The following is a 9,703-nucleotide window of genomic DNA, read 5'->3' on the forward strand; positions in this document are numbered from 1 at the left end:
AAGTGGCTGCATTGGTTTTAGGGAGGGGACTAGTTCACGAGTAACCAGCCTGATGGAGGAAGTTATGGCAAATGCCTCAAAATAAAAATAAATTATATACACACACGTACATATATACTGCTATCTTGGCTCCCCAACACGGGCTTTCCTTGCATCCCTACCCCCAGGCTGACCCTGGGACTGTCCCCTCTCCTTCAACATCAGCTCTTAGTTCCTCTGGTTGTGGCTGGCACAACCCTTGCTGGGGTAGGACAGGGGCAATGGTAGGACAGGTTTCCAGAGTGCCTGTTTCATACATTTCTGTGTTTAACTTGGAGCACCTGTACACCTCATTTGAACTCAGACTCTAGACCCGAGAGACACGGAGGCGCCTTTAAGTTTTAAGGGGTAAGGCGCAGGCAGTCTGGAGAAAATGGTAATTCGGAGATATTTCCTTCTCCCCTTCGGCCTGAGCATTCCTTCCTAGGCCCCAGCGAGTTAGGGAAGGAAAATGAATTCTACCCCCTGCTTGGGCCCTTTGGATACAAGCCCAGCCGCAGAGTCAGGGAGGGGAAGGATCCTCAAAACCTCCCACTGTTTGCTAAGCGCTGGGTCCCAGACCGCCCCCCGCGAGCACACTGAAGAGGGAGGTGGGTGCATAGGGAGGGGGAATTGAAATGGTCCTGGCCGGCAGGCTCTTCCGATTGGCTGCCGGGGGGCGGGGGCGTGGCGGGAGGGGCCTTTTCCCGCTCCCGCCTTCCTTGGGTTCCGCCCATCTCCGAGAGGCGCTCTCTGATTGGAAGCCAGACCTCGGAACGGCTTTTTCTGCTTTGCTGGCCGGGGCCGAAGTGTGGGGGGTGGGGTGGGGAACTGTGGGCGGCTCTTGATTGGCCCAGACGCCTCAGGGGCGGAACCGGGGCAGTGTCCTTAACCGACCTCAGCCGGCGCCCCCACTCCTCACACCCAGCTCTCGGCGTCCTTCCAGTGTTGCCCTGCCTGACTCTGCCCCAGACGTTCCCTGAGGCCTGCTGCGTGCTAGGTGTTGGGGTGCTGGGCTCCGAGGGCCGCAAGTTCGCCCCGGGAATCCTCTGTCCCTCTGTCCCTCTGCCTTCCTTTCGCGCTCATCATTCCTCGCCCATCTACACCCGCCCCCAGTTCTAGTTTTCAGCCTTAGCGGATCTGGTGCTTCCATTTGATCTGACTCCAGCCTCATCGTGAGGTGCATAGAGAAGTTTCGCTCAGGGTTTGGGGCTTGGAACAGGCAAGGTACAGGATGTTTTGACAAAGAGCAGTTTCCTTACAGAAAGAGTCCCCTGATACCCCATGTGGGAGACTTCCTTCAAGACAGGCGACTTAATCGGAAGTCAACTAATGCTCCTTTGGGAGAAGGGCTGTGCGGGCAGGCACAGGCGGCTTCTGTCCATCCCGGAACGCAAATATTCAGACAACCGATAAGCGCGTTATTTTACGGGGCTCACTGAGGGGCAGTGCTGGAGTATGAGGAGGCTCTTGATTAGAGGACCGGAAGGCATTCACGTTTTATTGTAACGCACAGTTTTCGGTGACATCGATCTCCCCGGGGATCCATAAGAACTCCTTTTTTTTTTTTTTTAAGGTTTTTATTTTATTTATTTGACAGAGATCACAAGTAGGCAGAGAGGCAGTCAGAGAGAGAGGAGGAAGCAGGCTCCCTGCCAAGCAGAGAGCCCGATGCGGAGCTCGATCCCAGGACCCTGGGATCATGACCTGAGCGAAAGGCAGAGGCTTTAACCTATGAGCCACCCAGGCGCCCTCCATAAGAACTCTTTTTTTTTTTTTTTTTAAAGATTTTATTTATTTATTTGACAGAGAGAGAGGTCACAAGGCAGAGAGAGAGGAGGAAGCAGGCTCCCTGCGGAGCAGAGAGCCCGATGCGGGGCTCGATCCCAGGACCCTGAGATCATGACCTGAGCCGAAGGCAGCGGCTTAATCCACTGAGCCACCCAGGCGCCCCCATAAGAACTCTTAAACTCAACACTCTCAGGACCCGATGAGACAGAATAGCGTGAAAGGGAGCCGCGATACCCATATAGACCTCCAGGGGGCAGCATCCACCAGGAGATGGAGTTATTCCCCGCTGCTTAGTTTTTCTGGAGGCGGCTGCGAAGCTTCTCCCGTGCTTCCATCACGCTGAAACGACTGAAGTTGTTTTCTTTCAGCCTGCCTATCCCCCTTTTAAAAAGATGTTTTCAGGGACACCTGGGTGGCTCAGCCAGTTAAGTATCTGTCTTCAGCTCACGTCGTGGTCCCAGGGTCCTGGGATTGAGTCCTATATGGGGGCTCCCTGCTCAGTGGGGAGCCTGGTTCTCCCTCTGCCTGCCGCTCCCCCTGCTTGTGTTCTCTCTCTGACAAATATATCAAATCTTAAAAAAAAAAAAAAAGTCTTTAGAAGGATTTTTAAGAGAGATTTTATTTATTTGAGAGAGAGTATATGTGGGGACGGGCAGAGGGCAGGGAGAGAGAGAATCTTAAGGAGGCTCCAAGCCCAGCCTCGAGCTCAAGGGGAGAGGGCACCAGATCTGAGCCTAGGTTGGGTCTGATGCTTAGTTGACTGAACCACTTAGGAGCCCCAAGATTTTATTTTTTTAAGCAATCTCTTCACCTAAGCCGGGACTAAACCTACAATTCCAAGATCAAGAGTTGGAAGCTCTACTGATTGAGCCAGCCAGGCGCCCCAGCCTAAAACCTCTTTGGCTTAGATAGAACCTTGTGATCTCCAGGCTGAAACTCAACTTCTGGCAAACATCACTGCCCCTCATATTTCTCCAGCGCTGCTCAAGGATCCTTGACCCTTTAAAGAAATAGCATTTCCCTCTATTTCTCTACCTCTGTACCCTCGACTTGCCCTGAGTTATTTCTTACCTGAACTCTCTGGAAAACGCTTAGTCTTTAACAGCTCTATATCTACACAAAATGGGGGTTTCCATCCCAGCATCAATTTCAGGACTATTGACTGAGGACAAAAGAGATAAGGGACATCCCCCTTCCTCCTCATCCTATTATTGGCCCACCTGCCCTCCACGTAAGAAGGGTGGCTTTTTTAATTTTAGAAGATCAGTCATAAGGGGAAGCAGGCAAATTAGCCAGATTCCAACATAGATCTGGGGTAAAGATTCAAGAAGAGAAGGAAAAAGCAAGCCCAAGACAAAACTTCGATGGGGGAGTAGATATCAACTCTTTTCATCCTGGGAATAATGGGTACAGCAATTCATGTTACATTTTGGAGTTCCCCAAGTGTTTTCATATATAGTATTCATTAAGCCAAAGCATATTTATTGATCCCCTTCTGTGTTCTATGATAGGCACTGATAGGATTCAGCAGAGACTAAATCAAAGTTCTTGATCTCATAGAGTAGACATTTCATCTTACTGAATTCACATCCCTACCCTGTGTGGGTTTCTTTCTCTTTCATATGCTTGAATAAGTAAATGAGTCCCAACACCACACAGCCACTCAGTGTCTTGAATCTTCTCTGTCCATACTCACTTCTTGTTCCATGACTCCAGGCTGGGAGTTGTGAGCCTGTGGCAGTAGCTATCTGTAGAGAAATAACAAATTAATTCTAAGAGGTAAGAATAAATTATTGAAAGGATATTTACAGAAGTGGAGGAAAAACTGAATGGGTAGGCTTTGGAAAAGACAGAAGCCAAGACAGTTCCAAGATCTAGGTAGCAGGGACCAAGGGTCCCAGGTTCACGGGCAGGGAGCAACATGGTCTCCTAGCCTGGCTCCCTTTCCACTCAGATATTGCTGGGTTCCCCTGCAGGGCCTTTAACCAAGATCCTAAAGGCTCTGTGAATGAGGATCGGGGAAATTTTTTAAAAAATTTATTTTCACTAACTTCGAACGGACACTTAGCATTTCCTTTAATGAAAAGTGTAGGCAATAAACTACAGCAGAACTGGCAGTACCTGTGACGGTCATCGATAGAAATCACAGGGGTTGGTTCGCCTGGGGGGCTCAGCAATATAACCTTCTGTGATCTCAGGAATGAAGCCTTCTCATCGAGCTCCCACTTATAGGAAGTATCAGAAACTAGGATCAGAGTTCACCTTTAAGTTCAGCATCTGGGTCAGAGTCAGAGGATGTTGACACAGCTCCTGGGAGACAGCTACAGAGATGATCATGGAGCATTCGGGTGCCAGGGATCTCATCCGGGTACTGCAGAGCCTCGGTATAGATCACCGTAGGAGAGGGAGAGACAGCAGCTCCTTGGAGGGAATATGGATAGGCCAGTAGTCAGGAGGTGGGAGATCCCCACATCTGCACAGAGAAGACTTGAGAAGATGTTGTCCTCCCGTTTATCTCCCAGGATTCTGTGATGGACCTCCCTATAAGGACAGGACAGGGGCTCAGTCCTTGGCCTCTGCTTGGCCTCATTCATAGTCCAGGACAAATCCTGCAAATTTAGCACCTGTAGGCATCGTCACCAGCTCTCCCCTATGCCCCTGTGCTTGAGCCCCTTGGCAATTGCTTCTGACACCACCCGATTTCTTCCACATGTCCCGTTGTATCCTATTCTTCAAGAAATCTCTGGGTTTCTTGATTACTCCAAGGCTTGATTAATTGCCTTGAAGTCTTTCTTGGTTCCAAGCTTCCTTTTCTTCCTTTAGTTTCTGAAGACTTGTGATCGTTTTACCCAGAAGATATCACTGTCTCCATTTTTATTTCCGATTTTCTCTAATTCTTTGCTCTGCAGATCCAGGGCCTGCAGAGAGCAGACACCTGGGCTGAGCTGCTATAATTGTGGTGTGGAAGGTTGTCTTCTTGTGGTCTTTGCACTTCTTTTTTGAGGCATCATATTCTTACTTCAGCTTGAAACTTTGCAACCTTGACATGAACTTTGGAGCCCCTAATTGCATCTTTGTCCAAAAACTTTAATGCAAGATTTGCAGAAACGCTCTTCAAGTAACAGCAAATCCCATCTCCTTTAAGATCTCTTTGGTTATCTATGCAAAGCTTGGTATCCTTGAGTTTGTTCGAGAATCTCTCATAATAATGCAGGATTTGGAAAAGTTGTACCAATTCATCTACTGTAATGTCTGGAGGCAAATCAGACATAAAATACATTTGTATTTCTCTCTTCTTCAACATGAAACCATCTCGATTCTTCCTTTCTTTTATCTCTCCCCTTTTGGGATCAGCGGGCTTGAGGTTTTTCTTTGCAGAAGTTCCTCTGCATCTCTAGCATTGATACCTTTGTACATTTGCAGTAAGGTTAGACTTGTCCTCATTGGAGAAGCCTAATTGGCCTGAAGTGTAGCAATATCACCTTCTGTGATCTCAGGGAATGAAGCCTTCTCATCCAGCTCCCACTTATAGGAAGTATCAGCCAGCTATTACCCGAAAGAATCCATTTTTTCCTCCCTGGGATCTTCTTGGTGTCTCCATATAATTCTTGCATTCCCATCTGCTTGTGAAACTTGTCCTTCCCATGCAAGTGGTTGCCACTTGCGTTTTCCATCTAGCACAGGGGTAGGGTCCAAGTGGGGGAGGCGGCAGCTGCGCCAGGCTTGGGAGCCACTACCGAGTGTGTGTGAGGCAACTACCCAGACATTTAACACACAGAGTCATTCAATGCCCACAGCAGCTCTGTGAGGTCAGTACTCTTGTCATCTCCATTTCACAGAAGAAGAAATGGAGGCCCAGAGAGACCTTGTCCAAGGTTATAAACAGCTGGAACATGACAAGGATAGGATTTGAATGCTGTCAGCTCTGCCCTAGAGGCCACATCCTTTTTTTTTTTTTTTTAAGTTTATTTATTGGGGCACCTTGGTGGCTCAATTGGCTGAGCGTCTGTGTCAGCTCAGGTCATGGTCCTGCTCAGCAGAGGAGTCTACTTCTCTCTCTGTCCCTCTCCCGGCTGGTGCTTTTTCTATCTCTCAAATAAATGAATAAAATCTTTTTTTAAAGATTTTATTTATTCATTTGACAGAGAGAGAGATCACAAGTAGGCAGAGAGGCAGGCAGAGAGAGAGGGAGAAGCAGGCTCCCTGCTGAGCAAAGAGCCCGATGTGGGGCTCAATCCCAGGACCCTGAGATCATGACCTGAGCCAAAGGCAGAGACTTAACCCACTGAGCCATCCAGGTGCCCCAAATAAAATCTTTTTTTTAAGTTTATTTATTTAATTTTGAGCAATCTCTACACCCAACATGGGGCTTAAACTCATAACCTGGAGATCAAGAGTCCATTCTCTTCCAGCTGAGCTAGCCAGGCTTCCCCAGAGGCCATATCCTTAATCACCACTTTTTACCCCTTCCAAGAGACTCAATGAAATCCAGCCTTCCTCCTATCCCTGTTTTGATCGTTTAAGTGAAAATGTAAATGCCCTAGCCCGCTTACTCTATAGCATTGTTGTCTGTGTGATACTCTGTACTCTGGTCCTGACCCAGCCCTCCACTTGCCCCCTTCCGAAGCTACCCTCATGCCCTCTAATAAACTGCAGACCTCCTCATACCCTTAACTTCTCCTTAGCGTGCTCCCTTCACTTCCAGACTTTAGCTGAAATGTAACTCTCCCCAGGGGGCACTACCTTCTCTGCTGTCTTCTGAAATAAGAGCTGTTTCTTTTCTTTTTTTTTTTTTAAAGATTTTATTTATTTATTTGACAGAGAGAAATCACAAGAGAGGCAGGCAGAGAGAGAGGAAGGGAAGCAGGCTCCCTGCTGAGCAGAGAGCCCGACGCGGGACTCGATCCCAGGACCCTGAGATCATGACCTGAGCCGAAGGCAGCGGCTTAACCCACTGAGCCACCCAGGCGCCCCAAGAGCTGTTTATTTTCTTATAGGTGTGGGTGCTTTCCTTGCTCCAGATTGCTGCCTCCAAACTACACCTCCTCCAGTCCCCAGGTTTGTGTTTAAAATAGCCCCCTAGCCCCCTGCCTCAGCTAAATTGCCCTCTTCCTCTTTGCTACCGTCCACCACGTGCCAGACCTTCTTACCTCGCTCAAGGGGACAGTGGCACCCAGCGGACTGTGTCTCCCCATCTCCTTGTCCACGCAGAGGACCTATTCGCCACCTAGCCTCTCAACAACTTGGTGATATCGTCCCATGACCTGCACTCCCAGCCAGCCGCCCATGCCCTTTGTCACTCCCTGGACTTCGTCATCTGAAGCAGCCACTCTTTGAAAATCCCTCAGTCAGCCTGCCTGACTCAGCCCCTATCTTCTAACCTTGCAGCCATCACCCTGTCTAGCTCCTTACCACCATATCTCAGGCTGCCGGTACCTCCAGGTCAATGATACTTCCCTTTTGCCAACATGTCTGCCCCTCCTCTCCACTTTCAGCTGTATGGCCCTTCATTTCAACAACTGTCTTTACAATATCCCGAACTCCCTTGCCCCTCTATGTTTTCACCCTTGGCCCTAACTGGCAAAGCCCCACCCCTAGATGAGCCCAGTGATATGTCTTCTTCAGTATTTTACTCTGATGGCCAAGAGGTGTTGGAGGGAGCCACACAACCAGGAAATAGTTACCAGTCCTTATTCATGCCACCAACCCCAGCATTGCTTAGTGACCCAACCACATCATGCTGGTCAATGGCTACTTTAAACTCCCAGATCCTGCCTGGGTGGCTCAGTGGGTTAAGCCTCTGCCTTGGCTTGGGTCATGATCTCAGGGTCCTGGGATCCAGCCGCGCATCGGGCTCTCTGCTCAGAGGGGAGCCTGCTTCCCCCTTTCTCTCTGCCTGCCTCTCTGCCTCCTTGTGATCTCTCTCTCTCTGTGTCAAATAAATAAAAATAAAATAAAATAATTAAAAATCAATAAACTCCCTGATCCTGGACCTGTGAGGCTCCTCTCTCTGTCTCACCTCTCTCGGTTGGTGATCTCACTTAGGTCACATGGGAAACTGAAGCCCTCAGAAGTGAATGCCCTCTAACACCTGTCACTAAATTTATACTACCCCCTTGTTCCTCACGTTAGAGCAGTAGTTCTCCAATTTTGTGTGCATCAGAATTGCCTGGAGGGCATGTTAAACCATGTATTCCTGATTCATTGGTTTGGGTGGGGTGGCTAGAATTTTAATTTGTAACTACTCCCCAGGTTTGGGACCCATCACGCCTGACCCATGGTTTCAGATGCTGTCAGCTGATCATTCTCAAACTCGTATTCTTCCTCTGCTCTCCAGTCTTGTGTATCTGACTGCCTACATGGAAACCCTACTTGGATATCTGAAAGGTACCACGAACTTAGCATACTTGGAACTTAATCATGGTCTTGCCCATAGATAGTATCATCATCATATCCAGACCACAAGGACTTGCTCTGGCCCACATACTTTGGGGGCCCTTGTTTATCACACATGGCATTTATTAAATGACACCCAGGCACTTGGGATCTGGCCCTCAGTGCTGGCATAGCACAACCTGAAACCCTGAACATCTGCTCTCATAATTAACCCCATTTGGACCCCAGGGAAATGCTTCTGCAATCTCTTGCCCCGTATCCTGGAAACAAAAGATGACTACAACTGAATCCTGTGAAAGTTTAGACTATGCCTCTGCCAGATTCCAAGGTGCATGCTGGTTTGGCGTGTAGGCAGGATTTAAGTGGCGGAAGCACTTAGGTAAGAGAAAATGCAATTAATTTGTCAAATATTATCTCTCAAATGGCATGATAAAGTATCATTTATCACACAAAGTGTCCATTTTTCTTACTTCTCTTTGTGTTTTAGAGGTATCGATTTATGTTGTGCTGCATTCACGATACTTACAAATGACAATTGAGGAACGTTTTGCAATATTAAAATTTTTTTACTGTTAAATTTGTATGAATGTATGTCTAGACATAATTTTTAATTTTTGTGAGGTATGACATTGATTTTCTGTTTGGTAAATGGATGAACATTGAACACTAGATTACAAATAGTTTGATTTCTATAAAGTTGTCTAATAAGGATTTTTAAATCAAGCAAAAAATAGCTTTATTTAATTAGCTTGATTTAGGATATTAATATTTAATAATTATAATTTTTATTTTGCCCTTTTAATACACAATTTTGAATATTTTAGAAGAAAATGCCTTTTGTAACATCTACTAAGGTGATTTTTAAAGTTTTTTTACATTTACATATTTTGGTAAAAATACATTTTAATTTTGTAAACATTGACTATAATAATGATATATATATTTATTTATTTTTAAAAGATTTTGTTTATTTATTTGACAGACAGAGATCACAAGTGGGCAGAGAGGCAGAGAGGGGGGGAAGCAGGTTCCCTGCTGAGCAGAGAGCCCGATGTGGGGCTTGATCCCAGGACCCTGAGATCATGACCTGAGCCAAAGGCAGAGGCTCAACCCTCTGAGCCACCCAGGCGCACCATATATATATTTGTAAATCATAGGTCACTGGGAATGAGTTTGAAACTATGGTAGAAATAGAAACCATTGAAATTATGGTAGAAGTCGGAACTATGGGGCACCTGGATGGCTCAGTCGGTTAAGCAACTGCTTTGGTTCAGGTGTTGATCTCAGGGTCCTGGGATGGAGCCCCATGTTGGGCTCCCTGCTCAGACGGGAGTATGCTTCTCCCTCTCTTGCTCCCCCTGCTTGTGCGCTCTCTCTCATTGATAAATAAATAAATAAATAAATAAGATGTAGAAACTATGAATGTGGAACTCAAAGAAAAATGGAGTATCTTCAAGGAAGAAATCTACTGAAATTTTTAAAAACTGAGAAGAGTACA

The 9,703-nt window shown here is 47.0% G+C and overlaps 1 long non-coding RNA gene across 1 annotated transcript; it reads right to left on the minus strand.

Annotated features, from left to right (window-relative positions):
* Nucleotides 1-2,401: 2,401 nt before the first annotated feature.
* On the minus strand, nt 2,402-7,074 carry LOC123941928. The gene is made up of 3 exons (XR_006818371.1): nt 6,960-7,074; nt 4,072-4,230; nt 2,402-3,557 (listed from the first exon to the last, which is right to left on the minus strand). It is a non-coding gene; the product is annotated as an uncharacterized LOC123941928 (long non-coding RNA).
* Nucleotides 7,075-9,703: the final 2,629 nt, after the last annotated feature.

The sequence above is a fragment of the Meles meles genome, chromosome 5, assembly GCF_922984935.1.
Source record: "Meles meles chromosome 5, mMelMel3.1 paternal haplotype, whole genome shotgun sequence".
Classification (NCBI taxonomy): Eukaryota; Metazoa; Chordata; class Mammalia; order Carnivora; family Mustelidae; genus Meles; species Meles meles.